The 26,652-nt window shown below is 42.4% G+C and overlaps 1 protein-coding gene across 2 annotated transcripts in view; it reads left to right on the top strand.

Moving 5' to 3' along the window:
- Positions 1–276: 276 nt before the first annotated feature.
- LOC106590677 (divergent protein kinase domain 2A) overlaps positions 277–26,652 on the top strand; it is a 92,261-nt gene continuing 65,885 nt past the window's right edge. The window contains exons 1-2 of one of the 2 annotated variants that reach the window (XM_045710747.2): positions 277–400; positions 684–798. The gene's annotated coding sequence lies outside the window, so the exon portion shown is untranslated. The remainder of the gene's footprint in view (positions 401–683; positions 799–26,652) is intronic. The other variant, XM_014181835.3, reaches the window with a different exon arrangement.

A 26,652-nucleotide genomic window follows, 5' to 3' on the forward strand; every position in this document is an offset into this window, starting at 1 on the left:
ATGCATGATTCAATAGCTATTGACAAAATAACCGAATATTCACATAATATCACAATACTAATTTTACCTCGCTGAAAAAAAACAAAAACGTATTTGTATCTGTTGTTCACACGCGTATCTGCTCTCTGTTTGACTAGAATGGTCCCACCTGATCTCGCCTCTTCACGCCTGCCTTCCATCTTTTCAGGACTGTGTATTTCCTTGAGTAGAAACGAGGTCACTCGACTATCTTGTCAATATAATAGATACTCTTTGGCATCAGCAGCCATGTCGCAAAGTGACAACCACTGTCGGAAATACTAAACGTTTGGTGTTGGAAAAAAAGTCGGAACAGAATCTATTGTGGTAATGTTGGAGAGGAGTGAACGGGCTGGATACAGAGACAGGACATATATATAATGTGAGTACGCGGAAACCGGATGAATATGGATACTAATGCACATCGCGGATATTAGTACAGTTTGTGGGGGAAAAAAACGTAACGGCGGTGGACAATCTGAAACATCCGCTAAGACGAAAGAGTTATTTTAAGAACCAAAATCACACAACTGTTTATTTCACAAGCTAGCAGGCTAGCTGGCTAGTTTCAATGCGGGTCTGAATGGGAAGCTTTATTTTTTTGTACTCAGTAGAGATTTATATCGTGCACGGAAATAAACATGTGTTTGTTTTTTTTAACAAAGTAAGTGATCTGCCGTGGAGATTGTCGCTGCAACTTTAAAGAAGAAGGATCCATACAAACTGAAACACTAAGCGATCCACCGCTCAGACTATAAAAAAACCAAGAAAGTCGTACAGGTTTGTTTCGCTGATTTCTCTTTTTTTTCTCTCAATACATGACTTTTCCAAATCAACATTAGAGTAGACGTATAATGTTGTTTTCCAGTGACATTTGATAGTAGACTGCCTCTTGTTGCAAAGAATAACTTCCATAGTAAAAAACATTATTCAGTGTCCTTATCCTGAAATGGACTAATAACTAAATCATCCGAAGGTCTTCCAATCAATTAGCCTAATTTGCTTTTAGGGGAGGAAAAATAGTTCATTTACTAAATGATCCTGTAGCCTAATGTCATATATTAATCAACGATGTATACTGTTGATACCGTTGCAACTTCTTCAACGGTAACGTTGTCTAATGGTGTCCGCATACATGGGTTTGGTTTACTCGGTTAGGTGAATGTCTGTGCATTACTCCCTTAAAAGACCTTGGCTTGAAAAATGTGAAGGAAAAAGTGACAATATTACTGTTAGTCCCTCGTGAGACACCGTAGCAACAATATAGCAGTGTACACTTCATTAAAACAGTCTAAATTAATCTCAGATAAATCAAGAAATCTGTAATTCATTTTTTATTAATTTTTTTTATCTGCAAGGTCTTGGTTGCACAATTTTACATGTAAAGGTGTTTTGGTGCAGTATTTCTCAAGTGAGAAATGTACAGGAAAACTAGTCATATCTCCATAACTAGTGCTAACCCTCCCACGCTACACGGTTTCTCCAGAGATGCATCCGGTCAATCCTGAACTGTAGTAGGGAGTTGTAGATAGTTTCCAACAGGCCAACGTTCAACATAGTTTAGTGCAGAAAAGTGGCAATTAACTAGACTGACCATAATTCATTGTGCTCCTACTTGTACGGTCTGCTTCTTTTACCCCTGCTAGGTAAAAAGACAATGATTTGAGTGATTTGATAGTTGGTATTCAGCAGTCATAAAAGTATGTCTTATTTACTTTAGAGAACTACTAAAATAAGTGTTTTTTTTTTGTCAGACAGCAGCTCTATAGACATGAGATGATGACTTGGAATGAAATTATAAAGTCATCAAATAAAACAAATATAATATATATATATATACGCAACTGAAATAATGTATTAAAGTGATGTGAATAAGTGATGAGCAGTAATGGACAGTCACTACCATCATGGAACTTTTATACGACTTGTTTTATTCTGTGTTACAACATTCAACCCACAATGCAATGTTAACCCGAAACCAAACAAAATAAAAATAAAAAATCACTAAATCGCACAGCGCTACAACAAACAGTTAATTGAAGAATTCCGTCCATAGTTCCTTCCAACTATATATTATATATATTATTCTTACTGTTCTGGTACTCGCATGATTTTTGAGTACTCGGAATGGAAAGAAAAATCGGGCGCTTAGGACCCCCCCCCCCCCCCCCGGAAAGAAAAGATATGCTCATTTATCGAAATGCCAACAGTGCACAACTATACATAATTCATCACAGAACCATTACAGATTAAAAAAAATAAAAAATAATCCTAATTGTTAAATTGCCTCATGTATTATTCAGTCAATAAAATACAATTGCCATTTTAAGATTAATTTATTGAAACCGTAATCTCAACTGGTTATATTATTATCATGGAACACAATTGCAAATCAAATTGTATTTGTCACATGCACCGAATACAACAGGTGTAGGTAGACGTTACAGTGAAATGCTGACTTGCAAGCCCTTAACCAACAATGCAGTTTTAAGAAAATACCCCCCAAAAAGTAAGAGATAAGAATAACAAATAATTTAAGAGCAGCAGTAAATAACAATAGCAGGGCTATATACAGGGGTTGCCGGGACAGAGTCAATGTGGAAGCTATATACAGGGGGTACTGGTACAGAGTCAATGTGGAGGCTATATACAGGGGGTACTGGTACAGAGTCAATGTGGAGGCTATATACAGGGGGTACCGGTACTGAGTCAATGTGGAGGCTATATACAGGGGTTGCCGGGACAGAGTCAATGTGGAGGCTATATACAGGGGGTACTGGTACAGAGTCAATGTGGAGGCTATATACAGGGGGTACCGGTACAGAGTCAATGTGGAGGCTATATACAGGGGTTGCCGGGACAGAGTCAATGTGGAGGCTATATACAGGGGGTACCGGTACAGAGTCAATGTGGAGGCTATATACAGGGGGTACCGGTACAGAGTCAATGTGGAGGCTATATACGGGGGTACCGGTACAGAGTCAATGTGGAGGCTATATACAGGGGTTGCCGGGACAGAGTCAATGTGGAGGCTATATACAGGGGGTACCGGTACAGAGTCAATGTGGAGGCTATATACAGGGGGTACCGGTACAGAGTCAATGTGGAGGCTATATACAGGGGGTACCGGTAATGGGCCATACGCACTACCCTCTGTAGTGCCTTGCGGTCGGAGGCCGAGCAGTTGCCGTACCAGGCAGTGATGCAACCCGTCAGGATGCTCTCGATGGTGCAGCTGTAGAACCTTTTGAGGATCTGAAGACCCATGCCAAATATTTTCAGTCTCCTGAGGGGGAATAGGTTTTGTCGTGCCCTCTTCACGACTGTCTTGGTGTGTTTGTTGGTGATGTGGACGCCAAGGAACTTGAAGCTCTCAACCTGCTCCACTACAGCCCCGTCGATGAGAATGGGGAAGTGCTCGGCCCTCCTTTTCCTGTAGTCCACAATCATCTCCTTTGTCTTGATCACGTTGAGGGAGAGGTTGTTGTCCTGGCACCACAGTCAGGTCTCTGACCTCCTCTCTATAGGCCGTCTTGTCGGTGATCAGGCCTACCACCGTTGTGTCATCAACAAACTTAATGATGGTGTTGGAGTCGTGCCTGGCCGTGCAGTCATGAGTGAACAGGGAGTACAGGAGGGGACTAAGCACGCACGCCTGAGGGGCCCCCATGTTGAGGATCAGTGTGACGGATGTGTTGTTACCCACCCTCCCCACCTGGGGGCGGCCCGTCAGGAAGTCCAGGATCCAGTTACAGAGGGAGGTGTTTAGTCCCAGGGTCCTTAGCTTATTGATGAGCTTTGAGGGCACTATGGTGTTGAACGCTGAGCTGTAGTCAATGAATAGCATTCTCACATAGGTGTTCCTTTTGTCCAGGTGGGAAAGGCCAGTGGGGACAGCAATAGAGATTGCATCATCTGTGGATCTGTTGGTTCTGTAATATCAACATGCACAATATTTCGGATCGGCTGATGTCTAGATAAAAAAGAAAAGTGTAAAACCGATGTCGAAGTTTACGTGCATACCTATATAACGTAGGTACATGACGTAATGACGCCACGTAAAATGTTGCGCTACACGTCCTAACCTAGTCCACAATGTCTGCTGTGTGGGTCGAACAGTCAACAAGTCCAGCAGTCATTTGAAAGAGTAAGAACATTTCAGCGAGACGACGACTCAAAGGCGAAATCCATTAAAGTCAAGATAATGGAATTCATTGCCCTTGACAATCAACCGTTCTCTGTCGTGGATGATGTTGGCTTTTGCCGACTGGTCGAGCACCGGTACACACTAACAAGTGCGCTATTTTTCGGATGTTTCCCTACCGGAGTTACACAGTAATAGCGTCACTGCTATTAGCTTCACGACTATGGAACGCCGTTTGAGTCTTTACGTGCCAAAAAGATACAGTAGCACTGTCAAAGCTGTACAAAAAAAGTCTGCAAACACCGGCTACGAACGATGCGTTTACAATACCACGTTTGTAATAAAGCGCCATTTGTTAGACCGCAACTTCTGGGGTAGCTAGCTTTAGCTTGGTACCTAGCTAGCACCAATACAACCAGCCTGAAAACAATGACCAGTAGAAACTACAGACATTTTCATTATACTTAACAATGATTTAGGAATCCTTGTGAGTAAGTAATTAGCTAGGTTGCCACTTGTTGTTCACCTATTAAAATTGAACTTAAGTTCATGAAAATAAATAGCTAGCCAGCTACTTAACCCTGTTTCCCAAAACTAACGTTTTAAGCAGCCAGCTAGCTTCATCTGGCTTGTGAGGCTCGACCGGATCGGGTTATGTGTTGTGAAGCTAGCCACAATAAAGATTAGGCACAATAGTGGAATTTGCGGTTTGCCTTCAAAATAAAATGATGCCATTGACAGTGATGCAAATGAATACAAATAGTAGAATTATGCCAAACTTTTATTTTGAAGTCTAACTGCAAAGTCCACTATTGTGGCTAATCCTTACTGTGGCTAGCTTCACATAGATGGGTCCGACCACCATTAATCAAATAAGAACTGTCTTGTAAATTAGGGTTATTTTAGATGATGACTAGCTATATAGTTAGCTAGCTAACTATAGCTACTGAAACAGACGTCGTTTTGCTTTGTTTTTGGGGAAGAACATTGTTTGCATCTATGCGCTAGCTAGCTTTCTTTATGACCAGCACCGTAGCTGCGCGAGACAACTTTACCAGCATCATAGCAGACATATCGATGAATCGTTGTGACATATGAAATACGAGTGATGGTGTAATCAATGTGTAATAACTATAAAATTCATCATCGCGTTAAATTATTATGTGACATCATATTCAGGTCCTGATTCGTCAACAAGCTTATTTGGCGTATATCTTTTTTTGACACGCAAAGACCCAAACGGGCGTTCCGTAGCGACGACCCGAACGGGCGTTCCGTAGCGACGACCCGAACGGGCGTTCCGTAGCGACGACCCGAACCGTAGCGACGACCCGAACCGTAGCGACGACCCGAACGGGCGTTCCGTAGCGACGACCCGAACGGGCATGACTTTTTGGTCAGTGTGTGTATATGTGACCTTATCTAGGCAAGTCAGTTATGAACAAATTCTTATTTACAATGACGGCCTACCCCGGCCAAACCCGGAAGACGCTGGGGACTGGGACTCCCAATCACGGCCGGTTGTGATACAGCCTGGAATCGAACCAGGGACTGTAGTGACGCCTCTAGCACTGAGATGCAGTGCCTTAGACCGCTGTGATACAGCCTGGAATCGAACCAGGGACTGTAGTGACGCCTCTAGCACTGAGATGCAGTGCCTTAGACCGCTGCGCCACTCAGGAGTCCAGGTTACTGAACTTCAACTTGCATCAAGGACAAATGTGTGCACAAACAGCCGAAAACCTGCCGAACACCAAAATGACAAAACGTCACAATGTTTTCATAATACACGTGCGAAAGGTTTCGACTGGGAAACATGCTGCCATTTTGAAGAAACAGCCGTGCTTGCATGGCAAGAAGGAACACACTGCCTCACAAATTGGTTTCGAATTTCTTGGCACAGGTTTCGGACGCTTAGAACAACGTAACAGGATTCCACAGAGCCGACCTCGAATTCGATTGCAGATGAGCTTTTATATTAATCTCTTAATCGTGTCTCTGTGTGTTTTCGTGCGTGCATGTGGGCTCCAATCAGACTGAAAATCTCGCTTAGAATTTTTTTTTTTATAACTGCTATTACCAATATCAGCGTAAGTGCATGTTTACCAATCATTTTTTTTCTGTAATCGCCTTCTAGACCAGATTATTAAGTAAGTGCACATTTCTGTCTAATTTCTAAATAGGAAGGAACATTGGTTGCTGTGCTTATTACAGGTCATTCGTCTGTATTGGGAGCCTTTTAAAAATATGTCTTAACAGCTCAGTGGGTAGAGAACTAACAATAGTTATTCCGCAACAGGGAGGGAAACTAACAGAGAGCTTTTTGTGTTGCTGGGTTCACTGGCCAGTCAACTATAAAAGTACGCTGATGTGTTCAGCTAAGTCTGGTGCTACTCTCTCTCTCTCTCTCTCACTCTCTCACTCTCTCACTCTCTCTCTCTCTCTCTCTCTCTCTTCGTTCTTACCCTCTCTCTCTCGCCCACCCTCTATCGCCCACCCTCTATCGCCCTCTGTCTCTCTCTCTCTCTCTCAATTCAAATGGCTTTATTGGCATGGGAAACATATGTTTACATTGCCAAAGCGAATGAAATAGTCAGCAAACAAAAGAGAAATAAACATTAGTTAACATTACACTCCCTCTGACAACTCAGAATAGGTCAATGTTTTCCTCCTGGAAGAGTTCTGACAACTCAGAATAGGGTCAATGTTTTCCTCCTGGAAGAGTTCTGACAACTCAGAATAGGGTCAATGTTTTCCTCCTGGAAGAGTTCTGACAACTCAGAATAGGGTCAATGTTTTCCTCCTGGAAGAGTTCTGACAACTCAGAATAGGGTCAATGTTTTCCTCCTGGAAGAGTTCTGACAACTCAGAATAGGGTCAGTGTTTTCCTCCTGGAAGAGTTCTGACAACTCAGAATAGGGTCAGTGTTTTCCTCCTGGAAGAGTTCTGACAACTCAGAATAGGGTCAATGTTTTCCTCCTGGAAGAGTTCTGACAACTCAGAATAGGGTCAGTGTTTTCCTCCTGGAAGAGTTCTGACAACTCAGAATAGGGTCAGTGTTTTCCTCCTGGAAGAGTTCTGACAACTCAGAATAGGGTCAGTGTTTTCCTCCTGGAAGAGTTCTGACAACTCAGAATAGGGTCAGTGTTTTCCTCCTGGAAGAGTTCTGACAACTCAGAATAGGGTCAATGTTTTCCTCCTGGAGGAGTTATGTTGGTGTTACTGTTTTGTCTTCCTTCATATTCCATTTCACTGTACCTACCTTGGTGAAAGTATGAGCTTGACATGAAGGGATGTAGTGCATGTCCGTGGGTACAGAGAGATTGAAATGCATAATACATAGCCTATGTAATGTATTATCTGGGGAATGAATGCTGATGATCTTCCAAGAAGAAGTTAATTCCCTGATTAGACTATAATGTATTAAGGAAAGCTCCATAATACTGTCTGTCAGACGGATGTTTTAAGGCTACAGATGCAGTTGATCTGTAATGACGGATTAAAAACAGACGTTTCACTGGTAGTCCAGCTACACAGGCGAGGTTGACTTGGTGCTATATGACAGATTGGGGTACTGATATTCATCTAGCCGTTTTAGTACAAACTTAAACTTTGACCCTTCTTAGTTCATCTGCAGGCATTTAATACAGTTGAAGTCGGGTAGTTTACATACACCTTAGCCAAATACATTTGACCAAATACATCTGTAATGTACACCTTAGCCAAACAAATCATTTTACTGTGGATATAGATACTTTTGTACCTGTTTCCTCCAGCATCTTCACAAGGTCCTTTGCTGTTGTTCTGGGATTGATTTGCACTTTTCGCACCAAAGTACGTTCATCTCTAGGAGACAGAACGTGTCTCCTTTCTGAGGTATGACGGCTGCGTGGTCCCATGGTGTTTATTCTTGCGTACTATTGTTTGTACAGATGAACGTGGTACCTTCAGGTGTTTGGAAATTGCTCCCAAGGATGAACCAGACTTGTGGAGGTCTACAATTTGTTTTCTGAGGTCTTGGCTGATTTCTTTAGATTTTTCCCATGATGTCAAGCAAAGAGGCGCTGAGTTTGAAGGTAGGCCTTGAAATGCATCCACAGGTACACCTCCAATTGACTGAAATTATGTCAATTAGCCTATCAGAAGCTTCTAAAGCCATGACATCATTTTCTGGAATTTTCCAAGCTGTTTAAAGGCACAGTCAACTTAGTGTATGTGAACTTCTGACCCACTGGAATTGTGATACAGTGAATTTTAAGTGAAATAATCTGTCTGTAAACAATTGTTGGAAAAATGACTTGTGTCATGCACAAAGTAGATGTCCTAACCGACTTGCCAAAACTATAGTTTGTTAACAAGACATTTGTGGAGTGGTTGAAAAAGGAGTTTTAATGATTCCAACCTAAGTGGATATAAACTTCAGACTTCAACTGTTGACCAATTCATGGTGCTCGCACGCCAACGTCTAAAAGACAAACTTTTGCTCACTGGGTCCTCTCTCGTCCCAAACTGCTAAACTGTGCCAGTTTTAAAGCAGCAGATGTCTTGAGAGCCAATGGCTACAATGATATTCTCATTAAATCTGCTGTTTATTTGAGTTCAAGCGGGAGATGAATGAAACCGTGCTTGTTTGGGACGTTGCTGATTGCTGCTTATATTTGGAGCACTCAATTTTCAATTAGGCGCGTGTTCCTGTCTCCTCCTCCCATCCATCAGTGTTTGAGGCTAGGAGGCTAGCTGGAGGAGCGAACTGGGCTTTCTCTCTCGATCTGTCTGTGGATGAAATCATTTTTGTTGTTGTTGTGATCTAACATTATTGATTCCCCAAGTCGATAACCTTGGCAACTGTAGTTTTTCATTCCAGCTCTCGCAGCACAATGTGATTGAAGCTAGGCAGGGGGCGCTGGGACCATTAGTGATAGGTGGGGGAAAAAATGTGATAGTTATATATTGCAATATAATTTTTTTATGATGTGATATTGATATGTGAGTCCAGTATCGATATGTGTATACAGTACCAGTCAAAAGTTTGGACACACCTACTCATTCAAGGGTTTTTCTTTTCTACTATTTTCCACATTAAAACTATGAAATAACACATATGGAATCATGTAGTAACCAAACAAGTGTTAAACAAATCAAAACATATGTTATATTCTTCTAAGTAGCCACTCTTTTCCTTGATGACAGCTTTGCGTACTCTTGGCAAAGCGTGGCTACTTTGAAGAATCTAAAATATATATTTTGATTTAACACTTTTTTTTTTTGTTTACTACATGATTCCATATGTGTTCTTATATAGTTTTGAATGTGGAAAATAGTAGGATAGAAAAACCCTTGAATGAGTAGGTGTGTCCAAACTTTTGACTGGTGCTTTATGTAAAGTATATGCATTTTTGTTTTTTTTTAAATGCATTTAATTTCTAAGCCTGTTTTTACTTTGACATTATGGGGTATTGTGTGAAGATTGATCAGTAAAAAAATAAAATAAAAAAAAGATCAGTTTTGAAATTTTTTAAAAATCAATTTTAGAATAAAGCTGTAATGTAAACAAAATGTGCAAAATAATTCAGTTGTCTGAATACTTTCCAAATGCGTGTGTATATGTATTATTGTGGCTAGTGTAGGTAACTCTAGTTGGCTGTACCTGCACCAAAACTGCTTCATTCTTCTTCCTTTATCATGTTCACATCTTTTTAAATAGTCAAACAACATGTTTTCAGCACTTTGTTGTTGTTGCCATGACTGATTAACTTGTTTTCTCTCTCTCCAGCTCTCTCTCTCTCCAGCTCTCTGCAGTCATTTTAAAGAGATGGGGGAGAGAGAGAGAGATGGTGGAGAGAGAGAGATGGTGGAGAGAGAGAGAGCTCTCCAGCTCTCTCTCTCCCCATCTCTCTCTCTCCCCCCATCTCTCTCTCTCTCCCTCTCTCTCCCCATCTCTCTCTCTCCCCATCTCTCTATGTCTCTCTCTCTGTCTCTCTCTCCATCTCTCTCAGAGAGACTGCCTGACTCTGTGAGGGGAAATGGTCCCTGGTCTCTCTCTGGTCTCTCTCTGGTCTCTCTCTGGTCTCTCCCTGGTCTCTCTCTGGTCTCTCTCTGGTCTCTCTCTGGTCTCTCCCTGGTCTCTCTCTGTCTCTCTCTCCATCTCTCTCAGAGAGACTGCCTGACTCTGTGAGGGGAAATGGTCCCTGGTCTCTCTCTGGTCTCTCTCTGGTCTCTCCCTGGTCTCTCTCTGGTCTCTCCCTGGTCTCTCTCTGGTCTCTCTCTGGTCTCTCTCTGGTCTCTCTCTGGTCTCTCCCTGGTCTCTCCCTGGTCTCTCTCTGGTCTCTCTCTGGTCTCTCTCTGGTCTCTCTCTGGTCTCTCTCTGGCCTCTCTCTGGCCTCTCTCTGGCCTCTCCCTGGCCTCTCCCTGGCCTCTCCCTGGTCTCTCCCTGGTCTCTCCCTGGCCTCTCCCTTGTCTCTCTCTGGCCTCTCCCTGGCCTCTCCCTGGCCTCTCCCTGGCCTCTCCCTGGCCTCTCTCCCTGGTTCTATGATATAAGCATAAAGTTTATGACTGCCTGACTCTGTGAGGGGGAATGGTTAGGAATAGCCCTACATGCTGTTATCTGGTCCTGGGGTGTTTCTCATTCACACAGCCCTTTTACTTCTCTCTATTCGGGTCATACTGCCTAATTTAAAAGATTGGTTTCTTCAGACAGGAAGTCAATTATGCACCTATTCTCCCCTCTCCTCCTTTTCCATCGTTGTTACCCTGTTGTCATTGTGTTTTAAAGCCGTCGTGACGTGTTGCCTCTCTGTTCTTCTGGTGTCTCGTCTCGTCTTGGTAATGAGACGTTTTGTGTCTCCTCTAACATCCGCCGAACTCTCAAACTCTCCGCTCTGAACACTCGACTCATTTTCCCTTGTGTGAGGAGTCAGGCTCTTCTTTGATTCCGGTTCTTTCTCTCCTGCTTTCCGTTCTCAGCATTCATTCAGTAGCGCCGTACGTACATTCAGAGAGCCCCGTGTGAGTCTGAAACTGGTCTTCTTTTCCGGCAGTAGTTCTGTTAGAGGTAATTTTGCACTCACTCCAAACAGTGTTCCCTCACTAATACTACTGTAAGGGCCCTTAAAGTCCAGGTAGTATGTATGTAGTTGGTGCTGTATGTTAACTAACTAACTAACTAACTAACTAACTAACTATTAATTAACTGACGGAAAGGCCCGAACTCAAGATCGTAATTTTGATGACTCACACTTTTTTTATATTTTTTTTATAGAATATAAACATCTCATTTCATTAATTACATGTGTAAAAATGTATTTGAGTGAACATTATCAAGCAAGCAGCAGATGAAACTTAAAGTGAATTATTTTCTCCGTCTTGTGATTATCGCTGGCCAGCTGGCTAGGTTTAGGATACAAGATCATACCAGTGACAAACTTGGCTATGTTATCGACATACGCAAACATCTAGCTCACTTATTTTGACAGCTAGCAAGAAATAGCCACAAAATGAATTCAGAAATGGAGGAAGGGGATATCAAGCTGACCAGATGACAACCTTGATCCTAAGATCAAAAATTAAACTTTGATCAAAAAAATCTGCAATCTGCCCCTCTAAGGAGAACCTGGCCTTTTTAGTTGTTGTCCGTAAATGCCAACAGATTCACAATCTAATACATGGCCAAAGAGTCACATTTCGGTTTAGCCTGCCTGCCAGCCACGCACACACAAACACAGTTTTGTCCCCAGCCAAACATTGACCTCCGTCGTGACCAAAATGACTTATTTCCCCGTAGTACAAGCCTATCTCTAGGACATGTGTCAGTCATTCTACGGAGGGCTTTCAGGTTTTCTCTCTCTTCCTCTGTACGTGATTGATGAATTAAGGTCACTGACTCACTGTCTTAATATAAAAGGAAAAACCTGCGGACACCTTTTTTTTTTTGGCTCTTGAGTGGCGAAGCCGTCTAAGGCACTGCATGTCAGTGCAAGAAGCGTCCACTACAGACCCTGGTTCGATTCCAGGCTGTATCACTACCGGCCGTGATTGGGCGGTGCACAATTGGGCCAACGTCATCCGGGCTGTCATTGTACATTTTGTTTTTAACTGACTTGCCGAGTTAAAACATGATATATATATATATATATATATATAAATAAATAAATAAATAAATAAATATGCCCTCAATGGAATGAGTGGCACTTCTGCTCTAGTACCACAGCACCAACAGTTAGCTACCGGAAGCTACTGACAAACATGGTTACTTTAGAGTTAGTCAGTGTTATTTAGATGGCAGATGTGAGCTAAATGCGGTAGCTCTGTAGCTAGTTAACGTTAGCATAGAGGTAGTAAGTTGGCTCTTTAACGTACCTGGTGAAGCCCTGATCATGCTCTCTCTGCTGCTGATCGTTGTGGTACTTTATGTCTGTGTTGTTGGTCGGGATCCACTGCAGCCTTACTTCCATTGTTGACAGGATGAAATGTGCCCTGACTAGCAGAATTTTGACCACTTCATTCTCATAAATGCATCCCACATTTAGTGTTTCATTTCATACCCCATAATGACAAAGAAAAATGTATTATAAAAAAAAAAATATATATATATATATATATATGTATATATATATATATACACTGCTCAAAAAAATAAAGGGAACACTTAAACAACACATCCTAGATCTGAATGAAAGAAATAATCTTATTAAATACTTTTTTCTTTACATAGTTGAATGTGCTGACAACAAAATCACACAAAAATAATCAATGGAAATCCAATTTATCAACCCATGGAGGTCTGGATTTGGAGTCACACTCAAAATTAAAGTGGAAAACCACACTACAGGCTGATCCAACTTTGATGTAATGTCCTTAAAACAAGTCAAAATGAGGCTCAGTAGTGTGTGTGGCCTCCACGTGCCTGTATGACCTCCCTACAACGCTTGGGCATGCTCCTGATGAGGTGGCGGATGGTCTCCTGAGGGATCTCCTCCCAGACCTGGACTAAAGCATCCGCCAACTCCTGGACAGTCTGTGGTGCAACGTGGCGTTGGTGGATGGAGCGAGACATGATGTCCCAGATGTGCTCAATTGGATTCAGGTCTGGGGAACGGGCGGGCCAGTCCATAGCATCAATGTCTTCCTCTTACAGGAACTGCTGACACACTCCAGCCACATGAGGTCTAGCATTGTCTTGCATTAGGAGGAACCCAGGGCCAACCGCACCAGCATATGGTCTCACAAGGGGTCTGAGGATCTCATCTCGGTACCTAATGGCAGTCAGGCTACCTCTGGCGAGCACATGGAGGGCTGTGCGGCCCCCCAAGGAAATGCCACCCCACACCATAACTGACCCACCGCCAAACCAGTCATGCTGGAGGATGTTGCAGGCAGCAGAACGTTCTCCACGGCGTCTCCAGACTCTGTCACGTCTGTCACGTGCTCAGTGTGAACCTGCTTTCATCTGTGAAGAGCACAGGGCGCCAGTGGCGAATTTGCCAATCTTGGTGTTCTCTGGCAAATGCCAAACGTTCTGCACGGTGTTGGGCTGTAAGCACAACCCCCACCTGTGGACGTCGGGCCCTCATACCACCCTCATGGAGTCTGTTTCTGACCGTTTGAGCAGACACATGCACATTTGTGGCCTGCTGGAGGTCATTTTGCAGGGCTCTGGCAGTGCTCCTCCTGCTCCTCCTTGCACAAAGGCGGAGGTAGCGGTCCTGCTGCTGGGTTGTTGCCCTCCTACGGCCTCCTCCACGTCTCCTGATGTACTGGCCTGTCTCCTGGTAGCGCCTCCATGCTCTGGACACTACGCTGACAGACACAGCAAACCTTCTTGCCACAGCTCGCATTGATGTGCCATCCTGGATGAGCTGCACTACCTGAGCCACTTGTATGGGTTGTAGACTCCGTCTCATGCTACCACTAGAGTGAAAGCACCGCCAGCATTCAAAAGTGACCAAAACATCAGCCAGGAAGCATAGGAACTGAGAAGTGGTCTATGGTCACCACCTGCAGAACCACTCCTTTATTGGGGGTGTCTTGCTAATTGCCTATAATTTCCACCTGTTGTCTATTCCATTTGCACAACAGCATGTGAAATTTATTGTCAATCAGTGTTGCTTCCTAAGTGGACAGTTTGATTTCACAGAAGTGTGATTGACTTGGAGTTACATTGTGTTGTTTAAGTGTTCCCTTTATTTTTTGAGCAGTATATATATATATTTTTTTTTTCAGAACATATTACATTTACATAAGTATTCAGACCCTTTTATTCAGTACTTTGTTGAAGCACCGTTGGCAGTGATTACAGCCTTGAGTCTTCTTGGGTTGGACGCTACAAGCTTGGCACACCTGTATTTGGGGAGTTTCTCCCATTCTTCTCTGCAGATCCTCTCAAGCTCTGTCAGGTTGGATGGGGAGTGTCGCTGCACAGCTATTTTCAGGTCTCTCCAGAGATGTTCAAGTCCGGACTCTGGCTGCGCCACTCAATGACATTCAGAAACTTGCCCTGAAGTCACTCCTGCATTGTCTTGGCTGTGTGCTTAGGGTCATTGTCCTGTTAGCTGAACCTTCGCCCCAGTCTGAGGTCCTGAGCGCTCTGGAGCTGGTTTTCTTCAAGTATCTCTTTGTACATTCCTCCGTTCATCTTTCCCTCGATCCTGAATAGTCTCCCAGTCCCTGGCGCTGAAAAACATCCCCACAGCATGATGCTGCCACCACCATGCTTCACCGTAGGGATGGTGCCAGGTTTCCTCCAGACGTGACGCTTGACATTCAGGCGAAAGAGTTCAATCTTGGTTTCATCAGACCAGAGAATTGTCTTTCATGGTCTGAGAGTCTTTAGGTGCCTTTTGGCAAACTCCAAGTGGGCTGTCATGCATTTTACCGAGGAGTGGCTTCCATCTGGCCACTCTACCATAAAGGCCTGATTGGTGGAGTGCTGCAGAGATGGTTGTCCTTCTGGAAGGTTCTCCCATCTCCACAGACGAACTCTGGAGGTCTGTCAGAGTGACCATCAGGTTGTTGGTCACCTCCCTGAGCTAGGCGCTTCTCCTCCGATTGCTCAATTTGGCCAGGTGGCCAGCTCTAGGAAGAGACTTGGTGGTTCCAAACTTCTTCCATTGAAGAATGATGGAGGCCACTGTGTTCTTGGGGACCTTCAATGCTGCAGAAATAGTTTGGTACCTTTCCCCAGATCTGTACCTCAACACAATCCTGTCTCGGAGCTCTACAGACAATTCCTTCGACCTCATGGCTTGGTTTTGGCTCTGACATGCACTGTCAACTGTGGGACCTTATATAGACAGCTGTGCGCCTTTCCAAATCATGTCCAATCAATTGAATTTACCACAGGTGGACTCCAAGTTGTAGAAACATCTCAAGGATGATCAATGGAAACAGGATGCACCTGAGCTCAATTTTGAGTCTCATAGAAAAGGGTCTGAATACTTATAAAAATAAGGTATTTCTGTTTTTTTTATTTAATACAGTTGCAAAAAAGTATACATTTTAAGCAGGGGTGGGCAACTCCAGTCCTCAGGGGCCTGATTGGTATCACCCTTTCCCCCCATCAATAGCAAACACAGCTGATTAATCAAATTGCATTCTTAACTGAAGATCATGATTAGGTAATTGTTGGAGTCAGGTGTGTTAGCTGGGGACCTGGGGCAAAACTGTGACACATTTAGATGTCTGTAATAGAATAAAACGTTGCAAAAAATGAACGTAGACATTAATAAAATGTATTTCTATAGCTTCCAAAATATATATATTTTTTTGCAATGGTGGAGGAGTTCCAAAATGGAGGCCCTGTGTGTTCAACACAATAGTGGGGGAATTCCAAAATGGAGGCCCTGTGTGTTCAACACAATAGTGGGGGAATTCCAAAATGGAGGCCCTGTGTGTTCAACACAATAGTGGGGGAATTCCAAAATGGAGGCCCTGTGTGTTCAACACAATAGTGGGGGAATTCCAAAATGGAGGCCCTGTGTGTTCAACACAATAGTGGGGGAATTCCAAAATGGAGGCCCTGTGTGTTCAACACAATGGTGGGGGAATTCCAAGATGGAGGCCCTGTGTGTTCAACACAATGGTGGGGGAATTCCAAGATGGAGGCCCTGGTGGGTTCAACACAACTGTCATCTAGAGTACATATATAAATGATTGCCTCCATCCCTCCACCTTGGGGCTTTGGAGCCTCTAATTTGAAACACAATTTCTGTGGGCAGGATGAGGTTGGTCCAAATGAAAACTTTGCATTAAGTTTCACTGCCAGTTATATTTAAGACAGAGTACATCTGCATTACCATGAGCAGGGTCTGGATTCAATCAAGGACTTGTATCAACCATGTCCACCCTGAAATATGAGTGCTTTTACAGGATTGCCGAGGGAGGCTAGTATCCATTTTACTCTCTCGTCAGCAGGTTAATCATGTGACTGTAGGTCCAGCAGGTTAATAATGTGACTGTAGGTCCAGCAGGTTAATAACGTGACTGTAGATCCAGCAGGTTAATAACGTGACTGTAGATCCAGCAGGTTAATAACGTGACTGTAGGTCCAGCAGGTTAATCATGTGACTGTAGGTCCAGCAGGTTAATCACGTGACTGTAGATCCAGCAGGTTAATAATGTGACTGTAGATCCAGCAGGTTAATCACGTGACTAGATCCAGCAGGTTAATAATGTGACTGTAGATCCAGCAGGTTAATCATGTGCCTGTAGTTCCAGCAGGTTAATAACGTGACTGTAGGTCCAGCAGGTTAATCATGTGACTGTAGGTCCAGCAGGTTAATCATGTGACTGTAGGTCCAGCAGGTTAATAACGTGACTGTAGGTCCAGCAGGTTAATCATGTGACTGTAGGTCCAGCAGGTTAATCATGTGACTGTAGGTCCAGCAGGTTAATCACGTGACTGTAGGTCCAGCAGGTTAATCACGTGACTGTAGGTCCAGCAGGTTAATCACGTGACTGTAGGTCCAGCAGGTTAATCACGTGACTGTAGGTCCAGCAGGTTAATCACGTGACTGTAGGTCCAGCAGGTTAATCACGTGACTGTAGGTCCAGCAGGTTAATCACGTGACTGTAGGTCCAGCAGGTTAATAACGTGACTGTAGGTCCAGCAGGTTAATAATGTGACTGTAGGTCCAGCAGGTTAATAATGTGACTGTAGGTCCAGCAGGTTAATCATGTGACTGTAGGTCCAGCAGGTTAATAACGTGACTGTAGGTCCAGCAGGTTAATAACGTGACTGTAGATCCAGCAGGTTAATCATGTGACTGTAGGTCCAGCAGGTTAATCATGTGACTGTAGGTCCAGCAGGTTAATAACGTGACTGTAGGTCCAGCAGGTTAATAACGTGACTGTAGATCCAGCAGGTTAATCACGTGACTGTAGGTCCAGCAGGTTAATCACGTGACTGTAGGTCCAGCAGGTTAATCACGTGACTGTAGGTCCAGCAGGTTAATCATGTGACTGTAGGTCCAGCAGGTTAATAACGTGACTGTAGGTCCAGCAGGTTAATAACGTGACTGTAGATCCAGCAGGTTAATCATGTGACTGTAGGTCCAGCAGGTTAATAACGTGACTGTAGGTCCAGCAGGTTAATAACGTGACTGTAGATCCAGCAGGTTAATCATGTGACTGTAGGTCCAGCAGGTTAATAACGTGACTGTAGGTCCAGCAGGTTAATAACGTGACTGTAGATCCAGCAGGTTAATCACGTGACTGTAGGTCCATATTCGTAACACAAATGGGCAATTCCACGGTAACTGAATTTCACTGTGACTCAGATTTTTCACTTTTAAAATGTATGCCAAAAACAACATTGATTTAAAATGTTAACAAACCATACAACTGCAAGCACAAGGACTAGTCTAATTTTAAACAATCTGCAACATATTACAAAAACACATTTATTGGAACAACAGATGCAAAGGAATTTCTGTAAAATCTCTCTCCGCTTTTTATTTGTATGTTTTTATCTGCTCTGAATGAGGGATGGGCACAGATATTTGAATACCCACATGGATGTTGGTACTTGATTACTTGCAAGAGTATTATATATATTTATTTTTTTAAAGGCTTATTTTCATGAAAAGTCCAATTGCCTTTGACAATTGTTACATACAAGGATGTACCACAACATTAGACATGCTTTATGTGCGCCCCATGAAGACGTACTGGTATCAGTAAAAACACAAACTAATTGGTAGGTCTTTTAAAATATATATATATATATATATATATATATATATATATTATATATTTTTTTTTTTAATTTTTAAATTTCACCTTTATTTCACCTTTATTTAACCAGGTAGGCCAGTTGAGAACAAGTTCTCATTTACAACTGCAACCTGGCCAAGATAAAGCAAAACAGTGTGACAAAAACAACAACACAGAGTTACACATGGGATAAACAAACGTACAGTCAATAACACAATAGAGAAGTCTATATACAGGGTGTGCAAATGGAGAAGAGTAGGGAGGTAAGGCAATAAATAGGCCATAGAGGTGAAATAATTAGTAAAGGGGCTATCTTTACTTGTTACTTTTATGAACTTTCATCAAACAGGCTGGTGGTGTAACTGGGTTGGGACTGTTTTCCTGGCACGAGTTAGGTCCCTTGATACCAATTGAGCAACGTTGGAATGGCATACCTTGTAGAATCCATACCCCGAAGAACTCAGGCTGTTCTGGAGGTAAAGGGGGGGGGGGGGGGGGGGTTCCGACATGGCACTAGATGAGTGTATGTTGCTATATTCGTCTTGACCTTTCGTCTTGACCTTTTATCCTTGCATTTATCTGTGTGAGGCTACCAGGTGGATAAATGTCAGTCACAGTCAATTGAATTCAGGCTTTTAGGCTCAAACAGACTTAACCTTCAGATGGATTAAGGGCCATGGATCAACTGGAGTCCATCACCAACCTCACGTTTCACATTAAACCAGTTTCTTTTTTTAAAACTTTTTTTTACTACGTCTTCCTATTAACAGAGAACAGATGAGGGATTTCACAGATTAGCCTTGTAGCATGTCATTTTAGTAATTAGTAGCAAAGGTCAGGCTCATTATAAAGGTGACCCCCCCCCCCCCCCACACACACACACCTAGCCTCGTTGATACCTGACTAGGCTACTTCCTAATCCCAGTCCAGGGCTGCGTTCACTATCTTTTTTTTAATGTTCTGGAATGTTCCATCGCTGTACCAGTTGAAAAATGGGGCGGGGTTGGGGAACGCTGTCAACATACCTTCTTTCTTTTTTTTGTTTTGTTTAAATACGTCATTCAGTGCTTCAATCTACACCCACCAAACGGAAGCAAACCTCAGTCTGTTCAAGAACATTTTTGAGAAACGTGTCATTCGGTATAAATTGTTTCCGCAACGTAGAAAACGTTCAAGCCAACTGAACGTACCTCAGATCTCCCTCCTGATCTGGGCCTGCGTTCATGTCTCGACAGGATACAGCTGGCCCTACCCTGCTGTGTAAATTCTTGTTAACCTGCTACGAAAAGTCAAATTTTGACGGAAGAAGTTGTATCCCTTCTAGACAACCCTGGCCTGCTGATATCGTTCAACGGATGTTCAGTTGTTCTGCCGCAGCAATCGACTTTCTCTTTCTCTTCCTCTTTCTCTCTCTGTGTGTGTGTGTGTGTGTGTGTGTGTGTGTGTGTGTGTGTGTGTGTGTGTGTGTGTGTGTGTGTGTGTGTGTGTGTGTGTGTGTGTGTGTGTGTGTGTGTGTGTGTGTGTGATGGAAGACAGCCAGGCAGTAAAAATCTAAATTTTTACCTCTTGTGTTCCTTTCTCTCTCTCTCTCATTAATAAAAAGAAAACACCTGCTTAAACTAAATGGATATGAATGCTGTAAGTGCAGATGATTTTGCATTAGTGTGGAAATGAATATAACTAGGCAGTGATAAACATGTTGATCTTATTACATTATTATAGACACTATGTCCTGGGATTTACTATGGTCTATGTAGAAGAACCCCTTACAGTATTATAGACACTATGACCTGGGATTTACTATGTAGAAGAACCCCTTACAGTATTATAGACACTATGACCTGGGATTTACTATGTAGAAGAACCCCTTACAGTATTATAGACACTATGTCCTGGGATTTACTATGTAGAAGAACCCCTTACAGTATTATAGACACTATGACCTGGGATTTACTATGGTCTATGTAGAAGAACCCCTTACAGTATTATAGACACTATGACCTGGGATTTACTATGTAGAAGAACCCCTTACAGTATTATAGACACTATGACCTGGGATTTACTATGTAGAAGAACCCCTTACAGTATTATAGACACTATGACCTGGGATTTACTATGTAGAAGAACCCCTTACAGTATTATAGACACTATGTCCTGGGATTTACTATGGTCTATGTAGAAGAACCCCTTACAGTATTATAGACACTATGACCTGGGATTTACTATGGTCTATGTAGAAGAACCCCTTACAGTATTATAGACACTATGTCCTGGGATTTACTATGTAGAAGAATCCCTTACAGTATTATAGACACTATGACCTGGGATTTACTATGTAGAAGAACCCCTTACAGTATTATAGACACTATGACCTGGGATTTACTATGGTCTATGTAGAAGAACCCCTTACAGTATTATAGACACTATGTCCTGGGATTTCCTATGGTCTATGTAGAATAACCCCTTACAGTATTATAGACACTATGACCTGGGATTAACTATGTAGAAGAACCCCTTACAGTATTATAGACACTATGACCTGGGATTTACTATGGTCTATGTAGAAGAACCCCTTACAGTATTATAGACACTATGACCTGGGATTTACTATGTAGAAGAACCCCTTACAGTATTATAGACACTATGACCTGGGATTTACTATGTAGAAGAACCCCTTACAGTATTATAGACACTATGACCTGGGATTTACTATGGTCTATGTAGAAGAACCCCTTACAGTATTATAGACACTATGACCTGGGATTAACTATGTAGAAGAACCCCTTACAGTATTATAGACACTATGACCTGGGATTTACTATGTAGAAGAACCCCTTACAGTATTATAGACACTATGTCCTGGGATTTACTATGGTCTATGTAGAATAACCCCTTACAGTATTATAGACACTATGACCTGGGATTTACTATGGTCTATGTAGAAGAACCCCTTACAGTATTATAGACACTATGTCCTGGGATTTACTATGGTCTATGTAGAAGAACCCCTTACAGTATTATAGACACTATGTCCTGGGATTTACTATGATCTATGTAGAAGAACCCCTTACAGTATTATAGACACTATGTCCTGGGATTTACTATGGTCTATGTAGAAGAACCCCTTACAGTATTATAGACACTATGACCTGGGATTTACTATGGTCTATGTAGAAGAACCCCTTACAGTATTATAGACACTATGTCCTGGGATTTACTATGGTCTATGTAGAAGAACCCCTTACAGTATTATAGACACTATGACCTGGGATTTACTATGGTCTATGTAGAAGAACCCCTTACAGTATTATAGACACTATGACCTGGGATTTACTATGTAGAAGAACCCTTACAGTATTATAGACACTATGTCCTGGGATTTACTATGGTCTATGTAGAAGAACCCCTTACAGTATTATAGACACTATGACCTGGGATTTACTATGTAGAAGAACCCCTTACAGTATTATAGACACTATGTCCTGGGATTTACTATGTAGAAGAACCCCTTACAGTATTATAGACACTATGACCTGGGATTTACTATGGTCTATGTAGAAGAACCCCTTACAGTATTATAGACACTATGTCCTGGGATTTACTATGTAGAAGAACCCCTTAGAGTATTATAGACACTATGACCTGGGATTTACTATGGTCTATGTAGAAGAACCCTTACAGTATTATAGACACTATGACCTGGGATTTACTATGTAGAAGAACCCCTTACAGTATTATAGACACTATGTCCTGGGATTTACTATGGTCTATGTAGAAGAACCCCTTACAGTATTATAGACACTATTTCCTGGGATTTACTATGGTCTATGTAGAAGAACCCCTTACAGTATTATAGACACTATGACCTGGGATTTACTATGGTCTTCTATGTAGAAGAACCCCTTACAGTATTATAGACACTATGTCCTGGGATTTACTATGTAGAAGAACCCCTTACAGTATTATAGACACTATGTCCTGGGATTTACTATGGTCTATGTAGAAGAACCCCTTACAGTATTATAGACACTATGTCCTGGGATTTACTATGGTCTATGTAGAAGAACCCTTACAGTATTATAGACACTATTTCCTGGGATTTACTATGTAGAAGAACCCCTTACAGTATTATAGACACTATGTCCTGGGATTTACTATGATCTATGTAGAAGAACCCCTTACAGTATTATAGACACTATGTCCTGGGATTTACTATGGTCTATGTAGAAGAACCCTTACAGTATTATAGACACTATGACCTGGGATTTACTATGGTCTATGTAGAAGAACCCCTTACAGTATTATAGACACTATGTCCTGGGATTTACTATGGTCTATGTAGAAGAACCCCTTACAGTATTATAGACACTATGTCCTGGGATTTACTATGTAGAAGAACCCCTTACCTTCTAATGTCTCTCGTGTGACTTGTGAGCAGCATATTACACGAGCATGTTCATGAGACTCAGCTTTTCATAGATACAATGGTTTGAGCTAAAAACTAAACGGGACTCCTACAGACAGTTTGGCTAGATGGGTGCATCGTTTCTTAAATCAGTCATTGTAATTTGTTTTTAGCTAGTCTGGTAGAATGAGGGTTGAGAAGTGGAGGAGAAGAGAAGTGCTGCAGGGTGAATGCCTTGGTAGGCTGTTTTACATAGCGTTACAGTTTCCTCTCGGTGATGTACTCGACGTACTGCTGCTACAGTCTGCCGACACAGAGGTGCGACATTTCCACTGGCTGGTGTCTCAGCTCTCTCCCACTCAGCCAGCCACTATGTCACTGTTAGCCGCTGCTCTTTCCGCTCATCCCTCCCAGCCCTATGCCACTTCCCATCTTTGCCACGCCGAGAATATATTTTTTTTGCTTTCGTAGGCCATCGGCACGGGCAAATAAAGATAGCTGCTAGCTCCTCTCCTGCTCGTTAGCTGTTCCTTCTCAAATAAAGCTAGCTGCTAGCTCCTCTCCTGCTCGTTAGCTGTTCCTTCTCAAATAAAGCTAGCTGCTAGCTCCTCTCCTGCTCGTTAGCTGTTCCTTCTCAAATAAAGCTAGCTGCTAGCTCCTCTCCTGCTCGTTAGCTGTTCCTTATCAAGTCAGTGGCGGCCATTTAAAAATAAATAAAAAATAGCCGTGTATTAATGAGCTCTAATTGAGAATGGGCAATTTGCATGGTCATTGTGAATCTAACAAAGACACTCGTATATTGTATTGTCATTGAGCTGTTGCAACATGGTTCTATTTAGAACCCAGGCAGATGGTTTGTGCGGTGTCTTTGTTAGGGCTGTCGTTCCATGTCATTTCATCAGATGGCACTCATAGGACTTCATGTTACACAATACATGTATGTTTTGCTCGAGAAAGTTCATATATATATCCAAAAAAAACATTTTACATTGGCGTGTAATGTTCAGAAATGTTTTGCCTCCCAAAACTTCCGGTGAATGAGCACATCAATTTACAGAAATACTCATCATAAACGTTGATAAAATATTCAACAGTTATTGAAAGAATTATAGATACACTTCTCCTTAATGCAACCGCTGTGTCAGATTTCAAAAAAGCTTTACGGCGAAAGCAAATTTTGCAATAATCTGAGTACAGCGCTCAGATATCAAAACAAGCCTTACAGATACCCGCCATGTTGTGGAGTCAACAAAACTCAGAAATAATATTATAAATATTCACTTACCTTTGATGATCTTCATCAGAATGCACTCCCAGGAATCCCAGGTCCACAATGAATGTTTGTTTTGTTCGATAAAGTCCATTTATGTCCAAATACCTCCTTTTGTTCGCGCGTTCAGTACACTACTCCAAATGCAGGAAGCGCACGCAAATGTCACGATGAAAAGTAAAAAAAAGTTATATTTACGTTCGTAGAAATATGTCAAACGATGTATAGCATCAATCTTTAGGACGTTTTTAACATAAATCTTCAGTAATATTCCAACCGGACAATTCCAATGTCTTCAGAAAAGAAAAGGAACACAGCTAACTCTCACGTCAGTGCGCCCCTCTGAGCTCATGTCATTTTCTCACTCATCAACTTCCAGGCCCTCTTGTTCGCTCCATATTCACAGTAGAAGCATGAAACAATGTTCTAAAGACTGTTGACATCGAGTGGAAGCCGTAGGAAGTGCGAAATGAACCACAAGTCACTGTATACTGGATAGGGAATCACTTGAAAAACTACAAACCTCAGATTTCCACTCTTCCTGGTTGGATTTTTCTCAGGTTTTTGCCTGCCATATGAGTTTTGTTATACTCACAGATATCATTCAAACAGTTTTAGAAACCTCAGTGTTTGCTATCCAAATCTACTAATAATATGCATATCCTACCTTATGAGCCTGAGTAGCAGGCAGTTTAATTTGGGCACGCCTTTCATCCGGACGTCAAAATACTGCCCCCTACCCTAGAGAAGTTTAAAAAAAGAAGTGAAACGACCCAGGGGGTATTTATAACTGGGCTTCTCTCTCCGGTGCTGAGTTCTTATCAACCCTCCTGGCTCTGCATCGCCGGCTCCCTCTGAACCCACTAACGGATGCATTCATGCTATGCCTAAGGACCAACGATCTCCCTCTTCTTTCCCCCCTTCTCTCCCTCTTATCTCCCCCTTCTCTCTCCCTCTTCTCTCTCCCCCTTCTCTCCCCCTTCTCTCCCTCTTCTCTCTCCCCCTTCTCTCCCTCTTCTCTCCCTCTTCTCTCCATCTTCTCTCCCTCTTCTCTCCCTCTTCTCTCCCTCTTCTCTCCCTCTTCTCTCCCTCTTCTCTCCCTCTTCTCTCCCTCTTCTCTCCCTCTTCTCTCCCTCTTCTCTCCCTCTTCTCTCTCCCCCTTCTCTCCCTCTTCTCTCCCTCTTCTCTCCCTCTTCTCCCCCTCTTCTCTCCCCCTTCTCTCCCTCTTCTCTCTCCCCGTTCTCTCCCTTCTCTCCCCCTTCTCTCCCTCTTCTCTCCCTCTTCTCTCCCCCTTCTCTCCCTCTTCTCTCTCCCCCTTCTCTCCCTCTTCTCTCCCTCTTCTCTCCCTCTTCTCTCCCCCTTCTCTCCCTCTTCTCTCCCTCTTCTCTCCATCTTCTCTCCCTCTTCTCTCCATCTTCTCTCCCTCTTCTCTCCCTCTTCTCTCCCTCTTCTCTCCCCCTTCTCTCTCCCCCTTCTCTCCCTCTTCTCTCCCCCTTCTCTCCCTCTTCTCTCCCTCTTCTCTCCCTCTTCTCTCTTCTCTTATTCAATGTAACTTTGTTGTTGGAAATGTGAAAAAAAAAAACTACAAAAACCAACAAAGCGAATTAAACAAAAAACAATCAGACATTAATAGACACTATGACCTGGGATTTACTATGTAGAAGAACCCCTTACAGTATTATAGACACTATGTCCTGGGATTTACTATGTAGAAGAACCCCTTACAGTATTATAGACACTATGTCCTGGGATTTACTATGGTCTATGTAGAAGAACCCCTTACAGTATTATAGACACTATGACCTGGGATTTACTATGTAGAAGAACCCCTTACAGTATTATAGACACTATGACCTGGGATTTACTATGTAGAAGAACCCCTTACAGTATTATAGACACTATGACCTGGGATTTACTATGGTCTATGTAGAAGAACCCCTTACAGTATTATAGACACTATGTCCTGGGATTTACTATGTAGAAGAACCCCTTACAGTATTATAGACACTATGACCTGGGATTTACTATGTAGAAGAACCCCTTACAGTATTATAGACACTATGTCCTGGGATTTACTATGTAGAAGAACCCCTTACAGTATTATAGACACTATGACCTGGGATTTACTATGGTCTATGTAGAAGAACCCCTTACAGTATTATAGACACTATGACCTGGGATTTACTATGGTCTATGTAGAAGAACCCCTTACAGTATTATAGACACTATGACCTGGGATTAACTATGTTCTATGTAGAATAACCCCTTACAGTATTATAGACACTATGACCTGGGATTTACTATGTAGAAGAACCCCTTACAGTATTATAGACACTATGACCTGGGATTAACTATGTTCTATGTAGAATAACCCCTTACAGTATTATAGACACTATGACCTGGGATTTACTATGGTCTATGTAGAAGAACCCCTTACAGTATTATAGACACTATGACCTGGGATTTACTATGTAGAAGAACCCCTTACAGTATTATAGACACTATGACCTGGGATTAACTATGTAGAAGAACCCCTTACAGTATTGTAGACACTATGACCTGCGATTTACTATGTTCTATGTAGAATAACCCCTTACAGTATTATAG

Source organism: Salmo salar, chromosome 29, assembly GCF_965601325.2.
Source record: "Salmo salar chromosome 29, fSalSal1, whole genome shotgun sequence".
Classification (NCBI taxonomy): domain Eukaryota; kingdom Metazoa; phylum Chordata; class Actinopteri; order Salmoniformes; family Salmonidae; genus Salmo; species Salmo salar.